Source organism: Salvelinus namaycush, chromosome 24, assembly GCF_016432855.1.
Source record: "Salvelinus namaycush isolate Seneca chromosome 24, SaNama_1.0, whole genome shotgun sequence".
Taxonomy (NCBI): Eukaryota; Metazoa; Chordata; class Actinopteri; order Salmoniformes; family Salmonidae; genus Salvelinus; species Salvelinus namaycush.
In genome coordinates this window covers 26656687-26676059 of record NC_052330.1, presented here as the reverse complement: position 1 = coordinate 26676059, position 19373 = coordinate 26656687, and the positions used below count along the sequence as shown (strand labels likewise).

The 19373-nt window shown below is 42.7% G+C and overlaps 1 protein-coding gene across 1 annotated transcript in view; it reads left to right on the top strand.

The window, feature by feature from the left end:
* Positions 1 to 2577: 2577 nt before the first annotated feature.
* Positions 2578 to 19373, top strand: part of LOC120019374 (1-phosphatidylinositol 4,5-bisphosphate phosphodiesterase beta-4-like) — a 108219-nt gene continuing 91423 nt past the window's right edge. The window contains exon 1 of the mRNA XM_038962664.1: positions 2578 to 2682. The gene's annotated coding sequence lies outside the window, so the exon portion shown is untranslated. The remainder of the gene's footprint in view (positions 2683 to 19373) is intronic.

Below are 19373 nucleotides of genomic sequence, written 5' to 3'. Positions count from 1 at the left end.
AAGTGTTATTTCATGCAAAACAGAATAAATGGCTGTTCAATACAGATTTACGCTGGTAATTAAACAAGCATATTGAAGGGGTAGGCTCATGGCTATATCATAATCTACATAATCTACATCACTTTTGGCTCTCAGAGTATAGGCTAACCGTACTGAATGTTAATTTTTCCCAGCAATGTTTCACAGAAACAGTAATAACAATGGTCAGTGATCTTCTTTGTATTTTGTTTAAAAGGTGGAGGGCCTCCTATTTGCTTTCCTTTTGTAAATGTTTTTCTCATTGAATATTTTTGCAACATTCAGCCTCAGGGTACAGTTATGAAGAGATGCACCTGCTATTCTCCTCGTCTCGCCTTTTTATATAATTTGTCTAATATAGACACAATATAGGGTGTATTCTGAATAAGTGGGACACTTTTTGAATTTCTGTCTTCTGTAACCTCTTTCAACATCTATCCAACATATTAGCCCAACACATGGTACATTTCTGAAATCCTCAAGATGTTTCCTAATCACACAAAAAAAGCTAATGTTGATATAATATTTACAGGGGGCTTGACACACCCATCTGTGTACACTGAGTCAAAACCATATTTTCAGTTCACATTTGGTAGACTGGGACAGCAGGCTAGATAAGCTGGACACCATTATTATAGTCCTAATTGTACTCCAATGACAATTCAATGACATTTTGTGTGATTAGGAAACAGAAATGGATCATGTGTTGGGCTAATATGTTGGATAGATGTCTGAAGAGGTTACAGAAGACAGAAATGCAAGAATTCTGAATTCACTTAAATAAGAAAAAATAAACAGGATATAGTTGTCACGATCGTCATTACGTGAAAGAGAGGAGGATCAAGGCGCAGCGTGAAATGAACACATATTTAATCAACGAAGACGAAGAACACTTACAAACTAAACAAAACAACAAACGTGAAGCTATAATAATGACAAGTGCAGACACAGGCAACATAGACATAGACAATCACCTACAAACTACCTAATGACTATGGTTGCCTAAATATGGCTCCCAATCAGAGACAACGATAGACAGCTGTCTCTAATTGAGAACCAATCTAGGCAACCATAGACATACATACACCTAGACTAAACACTGCCCCATAAACATACAAAAACCCCTAGACAATACAAAACACATACTTCCCCCATGTCACACCCTGACCTAACTAAAATAATAAAGAAAACAAAGATAACTAAGGCCAGGGCGTGACAATAGTACTTCAATAACCAGATCCCTGCCTAACCTAAGTACAGGGGGTCCCTAATGTAAACTGGACCTCTTTCATCCATTGGAATAGCCTTTAAGACTGTTCAACTCTTGCTACTGCATGCTGTCCTACTATAGCTAGCTATGGCTGGTATTACAGGACAACAACCAAACATGACTGAATGACAAAATCTAAACATACTGTAATATTGGCAACTTTTTAATGTATTTTGATGCACCAGTACCTAGTATGCACATTCACATCAGAATTTGGCACTGTGCATTATTTATGACAGTTTTATAACCATAACAACAAAACAGAAAACAAATCTGTCGCTGATTTTATCGTGTGCTTCGTGGGGTGAGCTTCCTGTTTGAAGCTTGCTCTGCCACCCTCTATGATGTCACTCCAATTAATTTATATGATTTTGATCATGTGGTTTCTCTGGAAGGGCTTAGAAACAATAGTTTAGATTTTCTCTTGTCAGACCAAGAAATAAACATGTCAGGATTAAGCTGTTTTATTGTCACATACACCAAATAAGTTCAGTGAAATGTGTTGTTTTACAGGGTCAGCCATAGTAGTATGGCACCCCTGGAGCAAATTATAGTTAAATGACTTGCTCAAGGGCACATTGACAGATGTTCACATAGTCGGCTCTGGTATTTGAACCAGCAACCTTCGGTTACTGGCCCAATCGTCTAAACGCTAGACTACCTGCCACCCTAAACTTACAGTTTGGGGTTTTAGGCTGGATTTCTGTATAAGCACTTTGTGACATCTGCTGATGTAAAAAGGGCTTTATAAATACATTTGATTTGATCATTTGATTTGATCTATGGTCTCAAGAAGAGGGTCATTTAGAGAGGGCTCTACTTAGGCTACTCAAGTATCAACATTTATACCAACATGACAAGGCCTCTCAAAAAAAGCATTGCATTTGTATTTGTGGGCTGCTGTTAGTGGGATGAGCACACACACACACACGCACGCACGCACGCACGCACGCACGCACGCACACACACACACACACACACACACACACACACACACACACACACACACACACACACACACACACACACATGCCAAATTGTAGTGTAACATAATATTCCCTTACAACCTGTCATTTATCTGAGCCGCGCGCACACACACACACACACACATGCACGCACGTACACTAGTCGCATGCACGCGCACACACAAATCCCGAGAGTGGTTCCTTATAGGAACGCATCTGGCCATTCTCCACTGGGTGGCGAGTGGTACAAGAGGAGCGGGCTCTTGGAAGGGAAAGATAAAGACAAGAGGGGAAGAGAGAGAGTTTGAGAGGAACAGAGAGAGGGCGGGAGATACAGCAGCTGTAAAAAGGAGAGAAAATCCCGGCCCAGCCTCTGCAAGCATCATTTCTCACATCGGATTTTATCCGTTCTCGTCGCAACCAATTTACGTAAGGGCATTTTCATATTTCTGTCATTTTGGCTGCAAGTGGGACTTTTGCAATGTTTTGCTGAGCACCACTTTTGTATGATTCGTTGATCTGGGTGTCTAGTAATTTACATTATTGGAGAGAGAAAAACGTTCGCTTGTTTTCATATTGGTGGTTGAAACCCGTGAGAATATTCCACTCCCAGAGAGGTCGTTCTGGAAACTAGATTGCAGAAACAGCGGCAAATCTTGTGGGTTGTTTTCGAAAGGGTCGTTCTTGGTTTGATGTAAAATAACATTATAGCTCGTGTACAAGCATGCACAACACGTGCATGAATGTCATATCCATCCATTACTTTCGTTTTTGTGAAATGGAACGTTAGCAGAAACGGTATATAGGCTAATCACAGGTATATATCCCCATTCATCTGTGGTGTAATGTCAGTCAGCTGGTTTGCTGTTTGCAGCGTCAAAAACTTGACAAATGGAGGGGAATATCGGTATTTTCTTCTCCAAGGTAGAGGCTTGCTAGCTGCTAGCTAACAGGACAGACAATCGCAGGGATACCCAGCTTGCTTGCCCATAAAAGTAGTCAGACTGGCATGCTTGCATGAGAGATGCACCACCTGCAAGGCTAGCTTTTACGCAAACCACTCTAAATTATTTGGGTTTAAACATATGGCAGCTACTAGCTAAATTAGATAACAAACATATGAGTTATTGAACAATAGTTTGCTCTATTTATACACGATGCTGTGGAGATGTAGATCACAATTCATGCTAACGATGTCTAGCTTGCTGACGTTAGCCAGTATTCTGATGTTTGGGGCTGTGTGTGTGTGCAGTGTGCACTCATTTGCCATGCATGTCCCGCTTCTTCCATCACAACATAAAGCAAGAGAATCAAGAAATAACAATCAGCCAATGGCTACTCTTGTCGAGCTATACTGATTTCTGTCGGTATCAGACAGCTGTTTGAGATGCATTAGTAGTGCATTTTCTGTTTTGATATTGAGAAAGGCATTCATCCAAAGTATTTTTTGTAAATAAATAACAGTCGACATGTATGTTGATGGTAAGGGATAAAACGTGTACACAAGATACCTTGTTTTGGTTCAGTGGTGTTGTAGACGCACACCTGTACGCGGAACTGCTACCTGTTCCCGTGCACACACGGAGCCAATGTCCTGTGTGTCAAACGTGCGGTCATTGACAGGGAGCCGGACATGTGTTTGAAGTGGCATTTAGCTGATTCCGATTATGGGGGGATAGAGACACATTTGCCACGACTCGGTCGATATGCAATGAAGTGGCTGCTTTCTTAGATTCGACCAAGATATTCACCCTGGAAGCAAATGGCCGAATTGACCTTAAATGGAAAATGCAGTATGTTGCTGTTGGTCACTAGAACGTCAAAAAATGTCAGATTGATGAGAAAGAAAAAACATTCCATCTGCTTATGTGTTGCATGCTTTTCATCAGACACATAGGATCTCAGGAGTCTATAATGACTAAAGAAAACACCTGTTTACTACAATAAAAACAGTATTGTATAACGATAGTGGTATAGTAATAGCTACTTAAAACAATGTCTTTAGATTCCTAACTCTAATGAAGTGTCTGTCTGTGTCCATTGACCATTCTGTAGCTTCTGTCACTGCATGTCTGCTGTGTGTAGGAAGAGAACCCTATCCAGGTTTATAGTATTGACACAGTGGCATAAGCACTTCGATTGCGATTAGAGAGACAAACATTGCCCTACCTACCTCCTTCGCACAAAAACCATTAGTGACCTTGGGACTATAAAGGTCTATGACATTTGGTAAAAAATGAGTTATTCACATAGAGTTGCTCTTTAGGTAATCCTTTATGCCTGCATTTATATGTGAGATATGTTAGAGGATAAAACAAGTATATTTACTATGGAGAAAAAAGGGGAAAAAATCTGAAAGTTCTATTTGCCCAAACACCTTTTGGCTTGGTGCTGTAAGGTTAATTCTGAAATCCAATCTCATTGCTGGGTTGTCAATCAAAAATAATTGTATGTAAGGTGGTATACTTATTGAGTCATGAAAGAGGAAGACATTACAAAACGGTTCTGAGATCTGGGACTTGAAAAATACTAATTATCTCAAAACTATACACTGAGTGCTCTTTCCATGACATAGACTGATCAGGTGAATCCAGGTGAAAGCTATGATGTCACTTGTTAAATACACTTCAATCAGTGTAGGTGAAGGGGAGGAGACAGGTTAAAGAAAGATTTTTACGCATTGAGACAATTGAGACATGGATTATGTATGTGTGACATTCAGAGGGTGACTGGGCAAGACAAAAGATCGAAGTGCCTTTGAACGGAGTATGGTAGCAGGTGCCAGACGCACCGGTTTGATTGTGTCAAGAACTGCAACGCTGCTGTGTTTCTCACGCTCAACAGTTTCCTGTGTGTATCAAGAATGGTCCACCACCCAAAGGACATCCAGCCAACTTGACACAACTGTGGGAAGCATTGGAGTCAGCATGAGCCAGCATCCCTGTGGAAAGCTTTCGACACCTTGTAGAGGCCATGCCCCAACGAATTGAGGCTGCTCTGAGGGCAAAAGGTGGTGCAACTCAATATTAGGATGTTCCTAATGTTTTGTACACCTAGTGTTAATTTTGCAGATAGAACCTTACAGTTCCAAGTCTTTGATTATTGACATAATAGGTTCTGGTCCTCGTTTTTAATTACTTAAGAGTTTTTCCACCCCTTTTTAGAAGAATGGCCATAACGTAAGTTCTTTATGGTAAGAACAAATTAATACAGGTTTCTTAGAGCATGTTTAAAGCCCTTAGGACTAGGAGAGGCATAGCTGCTTTTGTCTTGTTCTATATCAATATGGAAACCTGCATGGAAGGGGCATTTCTCAAAAATCACATAACTCACCACATTTTATTGGTAAATAGCAAGTAATTTACTGACTTTGGGAGTCAGAGACCAGAAAAATATATCAGTTTACTCATCCAGAGCTAAGCTTTAGCAATGTTGCTAGTTCTCCATAGGATAATAAAGAGGGAAGGGTATTCTCTTTATTTAATCATTACAAATCTGTACTTTTCTCTTGTAATTGAAATCATTTTAACATTCTGTGTCAGATAGGACCTTATGGTTGAACCCAGATTGACATTTCAGAGCCATAAGGTTCTATCTGCGACTGCACCCCCCTCTGCACTTTAGGTACCTTTACGGTGAGGACTACAAAACAGATCGGATACCTGAGATGTGAAAACTTTAATGCTCAATATCTCAGAACATTGCTTTGCTCAGATATAACCTTATATGTCTCAAATGACCTTACCTGCATGGTTTAGGAGCCACCGTAGCCTAAAGCGGATTCTGATGAAAAGAGTTGGGCTAAGAAGCTTAACGGCTGTGTTTTTTCGGGTCAGAGGGTATGGTTATTGTTATGAGGGGAAAGCTTATACTGATTCAGGGCGTTTGTTCGTTGGCCAAGGCTCAGATTATGGTGCTTGTGTAAAATCTGTCTGTGCCATATTGTACAGGTTGTTTGGAAAGGTGATATATTTGGCTGCTATTACACAATGCAGTGATTTTGTGATGAATATTGACTGTGTTGTGTTAATGGGATGGCTGATGCTTCATTGTGAATCAGGTTGCTGTGTGTGTTTCTCAACTTCAGGGCCGTTGAGTCCCTGAAAAGGGAGACCGGTTTAGGCAGCTAAAAAGTGCTTGTTTTAATCTCAAATCTCCAAGGAGGAAATGGTATTTGTCTGACAGCAGCTGGCTGACAGTAGCTTGCTGCTGGTGCCTGGCTCAGAAATAAAGAAATAAATGCTGAACCAAGGCAAGTGATGTGAAAAAAAGCATCACAATAGATTTATTCCAGAATTGTAGACACAAAATAAACCAAATGCAATGCCATGACAAAGTATCATGTTTAGGTGAGCTGTAAAACTGGAAATAAAGATTGGGGTGGACCTAAAAGCAGTCTCAGGCATTTCCTTAGCTGATCACATGTCTGAAATGACATTGGCAAAACAAACAGATAGGATTGCTATGAGTCACACCGTTTACCCTGCTGCCTTCAAAACTAGAAGGATACTTCTGTGTGGCTCTGTATCTAGTGGTAGATACACTAGATACAGATGGTCCCCCATCTCTCACGCACGCACGCACGCACGCACGCACGCACGCACGCACGCACGCACGCACGCACGCACGCACGCACGCACGCACGCACGCACACACACACACACACACACACACACACACACACACACACACACAGTTAAAATAGTCAAAGATGTATTGCATACTTTTCTTCAATATTGATTTATTGCATATTGATTTGTTGCATATTTGTTAATCAGTAAATCAATATGTTTGTTAAGTGTTCAAACGTAAACGTTGGCTGGTCTTCAGACCTGCTGCATGATGCTGTTTAGAGGAGGGAGTCCCCTAGCTCTGCTGTACTGGTCTGGCTGTGGAGATGTCAATCAGAAAACACACACACACACACACAGGCCAATGATTGTTGTGTTTGGAGATGCTGGCAGTGGTATCATGGTCATGACTGCATCAGTGGTGGTTGTGTTTGTCTGTGTTTGGGTCTTCCCACGTGGGATTTTGATATCGGCGAGGTAACCAACATCGTATGGAAGCAAATTCCGGGGGTAAACCAAGCGGGACTGGAACCAGCGACCTTGTATCTATCGGTCCAACACCTACCTTGATAATCCAGTGGTGTTGCAACGGGACAGCCCCAGTCTGCTCTAGATCAGTCATCTGACTCCATATTTCCATCCTTTGTTTTGACTGAGGTATCATGTTTTCCTCCTGTCCTCTCTTCCTCTTCTCACACAGCTATGCTGCATTGATCCATCTATCAGCGAGATGGACATATAAGGTCTGGGAAAGACAGGGTAGCCTAGCGCGCACACACACACATACATACACACACACACACATACACACACACACACATACATACATACATACACATCCACATATACACACACACACACACACACACACACACACACACACACACACACACACACACACACACACATACATACATACATACATACATACATACATACATACATACATACATACATACACACACACACACACACACATACATACATACATACATACACATCCACATATATACACACACACACACACACACACACACACACACACACATACATACATACATACAGATGCACATATATACACACACACATACATACACATACACACATACATACATATGCACATATATACACACACACACATACATACATACATACATACATACATACATACATACATACATACATACATACATACATACATACATACATACATACATACATACATACACACATACAGTTGAAGTCGGAAGTTTACGTACACTTAGGTTGGAGTCATTAAAACTAGTTTTTCAACCACTCCACACATTTCTTGTTAACAAACTATAGTTTTGGAAAGTCGGTTAGGACATCTACTTTGTGCATGACACAAGTAATTTTTACAACAATCGTTTACAGACAGATTATTTCACTTATAATTCACTGTATCACAATTCCAGTTGGTCAGAAGTTTACATACACTAAGTTGACTGTGCCTTTAAACAGCTTGGAAAATTCCCCAAAATGATGTCATTGCTTTAGAATGCTTTAGAGATGAACGTACTTTGGTGCAAAAAAGTGCAAATCAATCCCAGAACAACAGCAAAGGACATTGTGAAGATGCTGGAGGAAACGGATACAAGAGTATCTATATCCACAGTAAAACGAGTCCTATATCGACATAACCTGAAAGGCAGCTCAGCAAGGAAGAAGCCACTGCTCCAAAACCGCCATAAAAAAGCCAGACTACGGTTTGCATCTGCACATGGGGACAAAGATCATACTTTTTGGAGAAATGTCCTCTTGTTGGATGAAACAAAAATAGAACTGTTTGGCCATAATGACCATCGTTATGTTTAGAGGAAAAAGGGGGAGGCTTGCAAGCCGAAGAACACCATCCTAACCGTGAACCACGGGGGTGGTAGCATCATGTTGTGGGGGTGCTTTGCTGCAGGAGGGACTGGTGCACTTCACAAAATAGATGGCATCATGAGGCAGAAAAATTATGTGGATATATTGAAGCAACATCTCAAGACATCAGTCAGGAAGTTAAAGCTTGGTCGCAAATGGGTCTTCCAAATGGACAATGACCCCAAGCATACTTCCAAAGTTGTGGCAAAATGGCTTAAGGACAACAAAGTCAAGGTATTGGAGTGGCCATCACAAAGCCCTGACCTCAATCCCATAGGAAATTTGTGGGCAGAACTGAAAAAGCGTGTGCGAGCAAGGAGGCCTACAAACCTGACTCAGTTACACCAGCTCTGTCAGGAGGTATGGGCCAAAATTCACCTAACTTATTGTGGGAAGCTTGTGGAAGGCTACCTGAAACGTTTGACCCAAGTTCAACAATTTAAAGGCAATGCTACCAAATACTAATTGAGTGTATGTAAACTTCTGACCTACTGGGAATGTGATGAAAGAAATAAAAGCTGAAATAAATCCTTTTCTCTACTATTATTCTGACATTTCACATTCTTAAAATAAAGTGGTGATCCTAACTGACCTAAAACAGGGAATTTTTACTAGGATTAAATGTCAGGAATTGTGAAAAACTGAGTTTACATGTACTTGGCTAAGGTGTATGTAAACTTCCGACTTCAACTGTTCATACATACACGCTTACACATGCACACACACACACACACACACACACACACACACACACACACACACACACACACACACACACACACACACACACACACACACACACACACACACACACACACACTGAAAATCAGTTGAAAATAACAGACAGATCTGATTATCTATGACGAATAGTTCCATTGTTTGTTTAAACACATTATGATTCATAGCTTTCAGCTTTATTGTTATAGCTAAACAAAACAGGATTCTCTTCCCAAGCCTCCATTGTGGATATTATAATTTACTGGGGTGTTTTCCTTGGCTGGGGAGTGGGGCCACGGAGGTGTGTGTGTGTCAGTCTGTCTGTCTGTCTCCAGTCCATCTGTGAGGTTCATGTCCATAGGTTTAATGATTTTCTTGATTTAAGAAAATATTTATATGAGTTTCACCCACTGAAGTTATTTCATGCTGAACTGGTAAGTTGGAGAGTTATATTAGACCTAATACCTATTGGTGTTAACAGTGAAACCGATGGCTGTTGTTTAAACTCTTAGTCTTTTCGGTGGTCTTTCTAGAACTCCTTCGGCTGTTGCATATGAAACACACATCATGTTAGATGACGTTTCTCTGTAGAGTGGAAATCTTTTTTGGGGTTGGTAAACATGTTTGTGAACTACAGCCTGCCCTTAATGACAGAGATACACGTCCTATGTAATCTATACATGTAGGAGCAGGAGATCTTCTCTGTACTGTTGAATGTGGGAGGAGTGGAAACCAAACATTATTCAGTAACCTTTGTGTGTAAATACCATCTCCAGCTTCCCACTTTTTTTTTTGTTTTGTTGGTCCTCCTCTCCTTCCACCAACGATTTTCTTCTTCTTTATTTATAGGAAATGTATCATGTTGTGTCCCTATTTTACAATCATTTATTCACTATCTATGCCTATTTTAAACTGAGTGGACAATCATGTATTCACTATCTATGCCTATTTTAAACTGAGTGGACAATCATTTATTCACTATCTATGCCTATTTTAAACTGTGAGTGGACAGTCATTTATTCACTATCTATGCCTATTTTAAACTGAGTGGACAATCATTTATTCACTATCCAAGCCTATTTTAAACTGATGCTGGAAGCTGATGCTGGAGCGTGAGGGGTTGAGACAGGTAAGCAGGTCCGGAGGCTGAGGCTGGAGCGAGAGGGGTTGAGACAGGTAAGCAGGTCCGGAGGCTGAGGCTGGAGCGAGAGGGGTTGAGACAGGGTAAGCAGGTCCGGAGGGGAATCCAAGGGAGTAGTAGAGTGGGGAATCCAGGACAGAGTAGCAGGATGATGGGACTGGAGACTGGGACCAGAGTCAGAGCTGGCAGAACTGTAGCTGAGAGGAACACAGCATCAGGCAAGGAAAACAGGCACCACGATGAGCCGAGGGGGTGGAGGAGCTGCTGCAGGAGGAGACAGGGGACTGGAGCAGACAGGTTTAATCAGGGATACATGGAAGGTAGGATGGATCCTGAGAGAGGCTGGGAGTTTCAGGCGCACCTCAGAGTGGTTAATGACCCGGTCAATTTCAAAGGGACCAATGAATCGGGGGCAATGTTTCTTCGAGGCCAACTTCAATGGCAGGTCCTTCGATGAGAGCCATACCTTTTGACCCGGGGTGTAGACTAGAGCAGAGGCCCGGCGACAGTTAGCTTGGGACTGGGTCCTGTCGGAAGCACAAAGAAGGGCTGCCCGGGCCTTCCTCCAGGTACGGTGACAACGGCGCAGATGATCCTAGACAGAGGGAACCGCAACCTCAACCTCTTTGTCGGGGAACAAGGGATGTTGGTAACCCAGAGCACACTCGAAGGGTGACATACCTGACGAGGCGTTGATGAGGGTGTTGTGGGCATATTCAACCCAGGGTAGCTGAGCGCCCAAGGATGAAGGATTAGCAGAAGTCAAGCAGCGTAGGGCAGTCTCCATCTCTTGGTTGGCCCGTTCAGTCTGGCCGTTGGTCTGGGGGTGATATCCAGAAGAAAGACTGACATTGATACCAAGAGCTGAACAGAAGGATCTCTGTACCTGGGAGGTAAACTGGGGTCCTCTGTTGGAAACGATGTCAGATGTCAACATGCTTTGTAAACAACATGTGAAATGTATATTTACAGGCACTTCACTACAATGCAGAGCGAAAGAAAATAGAGAAATAATATAAAAGTAAATCCCGTAATAATAAAAGTACTAATAAATACACAATGAGTAATGATAACTTGGCTTGTGCAGGGGTACGAGGTAATTGGGGTAGATATGTACATACACTATATATACAAAAGTATATGGACACCCCTTCAAATGAGTGGATTTTGTTATTTCAGCCACACCCGTTGCTGACAGGTGTATAAAATCGAGCACACAACCATGCAATCTCCATAGACAAACATTGGTAGTAGAATGGCCTTATTGAAGAGCTTGGTGACTTTCAACATGGCACCGTCATAGGATGCCACTTTACCAACAAGTCAGTTCGTCAAATTTATGCCCTGTTAGAGCTACCCCGTTCAACTGTAAATGCTGTTTTTGTGAAGTGGAAATGTCTAGATGCATCAACGGCTCAGCCGCGAAGTGGTAGGCCACACAAGTTCACAGAACGGGACGGCCGAGTGCTGAAGTGCGTAGCACATAAAAATAGTCTGTCCTCAGTTGCAACACTCATTACCGAGTTCCAAACTGCCTCTGGAAGCAGCGTCAGCACAATAACTGTTAGTCGGGAGCTTCATGCAATGCCAAGTGTCGGCTGGATGTGGTGTAAAGCTCGCCACCATTGGAAACGCATTCTCTGGAGTGATGAATCACGCTTTACCATCTGTCAGTCCGACGGACTAATCTGGGTTTGGTGGATGCCAGGAGAACGCTACCTGCCCGAATACATAGTGCCAGCTGTAAAGTTTGTTGGAGGAGGAATACTGGTCTGGGGCTGTTTTTCATGGTTCTGGCTAGGCACCTTAGTTCCAGTGAAGAGAAATCTTAACACTACAGCATACAATGACATTCTAGATGATTCTGTGCATCCAACTTTGTGGCAACAGTTTGGGGAAGGCACTTTTCCTGTTTCAACATGAATGCCTCGGAGCACAAAGCGAGGTCCATACAGAAATGGTTTGTCGAGTTCGGTGTGGAAGAACTTGACAGGCCTGCACAGAACCCTGACCTCAACCCCATCAAACACCTTTGGGATGAATTGGAACGCCGACTGCAAGCCAGGCCTAATCACCAAACATCAGTGGCCGACCTCACTAATGCTCTTGTGGCTGAATGGAAGCAAGTCCCCGCAGCAATGTTCCAATATCTAGTGGAAACCCTTCCCAGAAGAGTGTAGGCTGTTATAGCAGCAAAGGGGGGACAAACTCCATATTAATGCCCATGATTTTGGAATGAGATGTTTGACGAGCAAGTGTCCAGATACTTTTGGTCATGTAGTGTATAACTAGAAATAAAGTGACAGATAATAAACAGTAGCAGCAGCGTGATGAGTCAAAAAAGTTAGTGCAAAAAGGGTCAATGCAGATAGTCTGTGTAGGTATTTGGTTAACTATTTAATGAACTATGTTGCAGTCTAATGGCTTGGGGGTAGAAGCTGTTCAGGGTCCTGTGGTTCCAGAATTGGTGCATTGGTACTGCTTGCCGTGTGGTAGCAGAGAGAACAACAGTCTATGACTTGGTTTGCTGGAGTCTTTGACAATTTTTAGGGCCTTCCTCTGACACTGCCTGGTATAGAGGTCCTGGATGGCAGGGAGCTCAGCCCCATTGATGTACTTGGCTGTACACACTACCATCTGTAGCGCCTTGCGGTCAGATGCCAAGCAGTTGCCATACCAAGCGGTGATACAGCCAGTCAAGATGCTCTCAATGGTGCAGCTGTAGAACTTTTTGACGATCGGAGTGCCCATGCAAAACCTTTTCAGCCTGCCTCCTGAAGAGGAAAGGGCGTTGTCATGCCCTCTTCACGACTGTGTTGATGTGTGCAGACCATGATAGATCCTTAGTGATGTGGACACCGAGGAACTTGAAGCTCTAGACCCACTCCACTACAGCCCTGTCGATATGAATGGGGGCGTGTTCAGTCCACGATCAGCTCCTTTGTCTTGCTGAAGTTGAGGGAGAGGTTGTTGTCCTGGCACCATACTGTCAGGCCTCTGATCTCCTCCCTATAGGCTGTCTCATTGTCGTTGGTGATCATCCCTACCACCGTTGTGTCATTGGCAAACTTAATGATGGTGTTGGAGTCGTGAGTGGCCACGCAGTCGTGGGTGAACAGGGAGTACAGGAGGGGACTAAGCACACACCCCCAAGGGGCCCCCGTGTTGAGGGTCAGTGTGGCGGATGTGTTGTTGCCTACCCTCAACACCTCCCTCTGCAACTGGATCCTGAACTTCCTGACCGGCCGCCCCCAGGTGGTGAGGGTAAGCAACAACACATCCGCCATGCTGTCACTCACCACCTGGGGGCGGCCCATCAGGAGGTTCAGGATCCAGTTGCAGTCCCAGAATCCTTAGCTTAGTGATGGGCTTGGAGGGCATTTTGATGTTGAATGCTGAGCTGTCGTCAATTAACAGTATTTTCACATAGGTGTTCCTCTTGTCTAGGTGGGAAAGGGCAGTGTGGAGTGCAATAGAGATTGCGTTATCTGTGGATCCGTTGTAGGTGTATGTGGATTGCAGTGGGTCCAGGGTGTCTGAGATGATGGTGTTGATGTGAGCCATCACCAGCCTTTCAAAGCATTTCATGGCTACAGATGTGAGTACTGTGGGGTGATAGTCATTTAGACAGGTTACCATGGCGTTCTTGGGCATATGGATTATGGTGGTCTGCTTGAAACATGTAATCCATAGTAGTTTGCAAGCCTTGCCACATCCAACGATCATCAGAGCCGATGTAGTAGGATTCGATCTTAGTCCTGTATTGATGCTTTTCCTGTTTGATTAGTCGGAGGGCATAGTGGGATTTCTTATAAGCATCTGGATTAGTGCTGGCTCCTTGAAAGCGGCAGCTCTAGCTTTTAGCTCAGTGCGGATGTTGCCTGTAATCCATAGCTTCTGGTGGGATATGTACGCACAACCACTGTGGGGAATGCACTTATTAATGAAGCCTGACCACTTCTGTATTTAGCGTGTCACTGGTACTTCCTGTTTGAGTTGTTGCTTGTAAGCAGCAAACGGGAGGATAGAGTAATGGTCAGATTTGCCAAATGGAGGGTGAGGGAGAGCTTTGTATGTGTTTCTGTGTGTGGAGTAAAGGTGATTTGCATTTTTTTTTGCCTCTACTTGCACAAGTGACATGCTGGTAGAAATGAGGTAAAATGGATTTCAGATTCCCTGCATTAAAATCACCAACCACTAGGAGCGCCGTATCTGGATGAGCATTTTCTTCATTGCTTACGGCCCTATACCGCTCATTGAGTGTGGTTTCACTTCCAGCATCGGTTTGTGGTGGTAAATAGACATAAAAATAGTATGGTCTACAGTATGATCTACAGCTTATAATGAGGTATTCTAACTCAGGAGAGCAGAACCTCAAGATTTCCTTAATACACCTCACCCCTCTTGAGCTTACCCAACGCTGCCGTTCTGTTCTTCTGATGCAGAAAAACTGCTGAAGACATATTTCTGTATGTCAATGTAGATATTCCATTAAAAATCAGACGTTTCCAGCTACAATAGTCATGAACAACATTAACAATGTCTACACTGTATTTCTGATCAATTTGATATTATTTTAATGTACAAAAAATAGGCTTTTCTTTCAAAATCAAGGACATTTCTAAGTGACCCCAAACTTTTGAACGGTAGTGTAGGTCTAATTTATTTTCGACTTTCCCATGTATGAATTATGTGTATTGCACATCTGAACATTCTCCCACATCACTCATTGATAAGCAGCCTGTGTGACTGCCTGAGTTGTTGCCTGTGTGTTTCTTCCATACAGACATTCAGAGACTTGTCTGGAAGCCACTCCTGCGTTGTCTTGGCTGTGTGCTTAGGGTCGTTGTCCTGTTGGAAGATGAACCTTTGCCCCTGTCTGATAACCTGCTCCAGAGCGCTCAGGACTTCATCAAGGATCTCTCTGTCTCTATCTTGACTCCCAGTCCCTGTCACTGAAAAACATCCCCACAGCATGATGCTGCCACCACCATGCTTCACCGTAGGGATGGTGACAGGTTTCCTCCAGACGTGACGCTTGGCATTCAGCCCAAATAGTTCAATTTTGGTTTCACCAGACCAGAGAATCTAGTTTGCCTTTTGGCAAACTCCAAGCGGGCTGTCATGTGCCTTTTACTGAGGAGTGGCTTCTGTCTGGCCACTCTACCATAACGGCCTGATTGGTGGAGTGCTGCAGAGATGGTTGTCCTTCTGGAAGGTTCTCCCATCTCCACAGAGGAACTCTGAAGCTCTGTTAGAGTGACCATCGGGTTCTTGGTCACCTCCTGGACCAAGGCCCTTCTCCCCCAATTGCTCAGTTTGGCCGTGCGGCCAGCTCTCGGACGAGTCTTGGTGGTTCCAAACTTCTTCCATTTAAGAATGATGGAGGCCACTGTGTTCTTGGGGACCATCAACGCTGCAGATATTTTTGGGTACCCTTCCCCAGATCTGTGCCTCGACACTATCCTTTCTCGGAGGACTACGGATAATTCCTTCGACATGGCTTGGTTTTTGCTCTGACATGCACTGTCAACTATGAGACCTTGTATAGACAGGTGTGTGCCTTTCCAAATCATGTCCAATCAATTGAATTAACCACAGGTGGACTCCAATCAAGTTGTAGAAACATCTCAAGGATGATCAATGGAAACAGGATGCATCTGAGCTCAATTTCGAGTCTCAGCAAAGGGTCTGAATACTTATGTAAATTAGGTATTTATTACCACAATTATTTTTAAATGTACTCCTAATTTTTTTTGTGTGCGCCTACGTTTTTCAACTTAGGCGAACACGTACTCCTTGTAAAAAAAAAAGGTCACCATAGAGCCCTGTGTTTGTGTGTGACATAGAGAATGATATAGCGAGAGAGAAAGAAAGAAAGATTGAGATGTCCCCCCAACAGATGTCTGGTGTTAACTCATATCAATATCGCTCCTTTTAATTAAATATTTGGCCAAATGATCTAGTTGCCTCAGCATCAGATGACATCCCCATAGCTGTGAAATTTCCTCAGTTTGGAAGACACACACACACACACAGGTACACACACGTTTTACTATCCTTGTGAGGACCAAACAATTTATTCCCATTAAGCATCTTATTTCTAAACCTAACCCCAAACCTTAACCTAACCCAATACTTAACACCAAACCCTAATCCCAACTCCTAAACCTAACACCTAATCCTAATTCTAACCCTAACCGTAAATTTAAGCCTAAAAAAGCCTATTTCCTTATAGGGATCTGCAAAATGTCCCCACTTGTGCAAATGTTCCTTGTTTTACTGTCCTTATGAGGACATCTGGTCCCCACAAGGATAGTTAAACCAAACACAGACACACACACACACCTCTCCACTCACATTGGCTCTCCACCCGTGCCTCAATCCACTGTGGGAATCTGTACATGTGAACGCAATTTGCATTTCCAATTACTCTGGCAACCTTTGCTCCAGAACACAGAACATGTCCTTTTCTCGTCTCTGTCCTCTCCAGGATAGCTATTATTACCCTCAATGAAATGACACTGACACACTGAGAATGATGTTACACATAGCAAAACATATACACACACACACACACACACACACACACACACACACACACACACACACACACACACACACACACACACACACACACACACACACACACACACACACACACACACACACACACACACACACACACACACACACACACAGCTCCTTACTGTACCAGGATTGTGTCCCATTCTTAATAGGCCTAAATACTCAGACTGCTAATATAGAGACTGTGTATCTCAGAAAGAGTTTGAAAAGGGAACGAGGGAGAGTGGAGTAGATGTCTGTTAAAGTAAAGAAGCATTGTGGAAGTGGAAAGTCCGGGGAGAAGATAGTGGAGAGGAATGGAGAGAAGTAGAGGGAGGAAAATAGAGGAGAAGAGGATGAAAACAACATTTCCCTCTTAGTCTGAATGCTGCTCAAACACATGACTGGCTGCCTAGATAAATGACTAGATAAACTAAAGGACTGAATGCTGCTCAAACATGACTGGCTGCCTAGATAAATGTCTAGATAAACTAAAGGACTGAATGCTGCTCAAACACATGACTGGCTGCCTAGATAAATGACTAGATAAACTAAAGGACTGAATGCTGCTCAAACACATGACTGGCTGCCTAGATAAATGACTAGATAAACTAAAGGACTGAATGCTGCTCAAACACATGACTGGCTGCCTAGATAAATGTCTAGATAAACTAAAGGACTGAATGCTGCTCAAACACATGACTGGCTGCCTAGATAAATGACTAGATAAACTAAAGGACTGAATGCTGCTCAAACACATGACTGGCTGCCTAGATAAATGACTAGATAAACTAAAGGACTGAATGCTGCTCAAACACATGACTGGCTGCCTAGATAAATGACTAGATAAACTAAAGGACTGAATGCTGCTCAAACACATGACTGGCTGCCTAGATAAATGACTAGATAAACTAAAGGACTGAATGCTGCTCAAACATGACTGGCTGCCTAGATAAATGACTAGATAAACTAAAGGACTGAATGCTGCTCAAACATGACTGGCTGCCTAGATAAATGTCTAGATAAACTAAAGGACTGAATGCTGCTCAAACACATGACTGGCTGCCTAGATAAATGACTAGATAAACTAAAGGACTGAATGCTGCTCAAACACATGACTGGCTGCCTAGATAAATGACTAGATAAACTAAAGGACTGAATGCTGCTCAAACACATGACTGGCTGCCTAGATAAATGACTAGATAAACTAAAGGACTGAATGCTGCTCAAACACATGACTGGCTGCCTAGATAAATGACTAGATAAACTAAAGGACTGAATGCTGCTCAAACACATGACTGGCTGCCTAGATAAATGACTAGATAAACTAAAGGACTGAATGCTGCTCAAACACATGACTGGCTGCCTAGATAAATGTCTAGATAAACTAAAGGACTGAATGCTGCTCAAACACATGACTGGCTGCCTAGATAAATGACTAGATAAACTAAAGGACTGAATGCTGCTCAAACACATGACTGGCTGCCTAGATAAATGACTAGATAAACTAAAGGACTGAATGCTGCTCAAACACATGACTGGCTGCCTAGATAAATGACTAGATAAACTAAAGGACTGAATGCTGCTCAAACATGACTGGCTGCCTAGATAAATGACTAGATAAACTAAAGGACTGAATGCTGCTCAAACACATGACTGGCTGCCTAGATAAATGACTAGATAAACTAAAGGACTGAATGCTGTTCAAACACATGACTGGCTGCCTAGATAAATGACTAGATAAACTAAAGGACTGAATGCTGCTCAAACACATGACTGGCTGCCTAGATAAATGACTAGATAAACTAAAGGACTGAATGCTGCTCAAACACATGACTGGCTGCCTAGATAAATGACTAGATAAACTAAAGGACTGAATGCTGCTCAAACACATGACTGGCTGCCTAGATAAATGACTAGATAAACTAAAGGACTGAATGCTGCTCAAACACATGACTGGCTGCCTAGATAAATGACTAGATAAACTAAAGGACTGAATGCTGCTCAAACACACGACTGGCTGCCTAGATAAATGACTAGATAAACTAAAGGACTGAATGCTGCTCAAACACATGACTGGCTGCCTAGATAAATGACTAGATAAACTAAAGGACTGAATGCTGCTCAAACACATGACTGGCTGCCTAGATAAATGACTAGATAAACTAAAGGACTGAATGCTGCTCAAACACATGACTGGCTGCCTAGATAAATGACTAGATAAACTAAAGGACTGA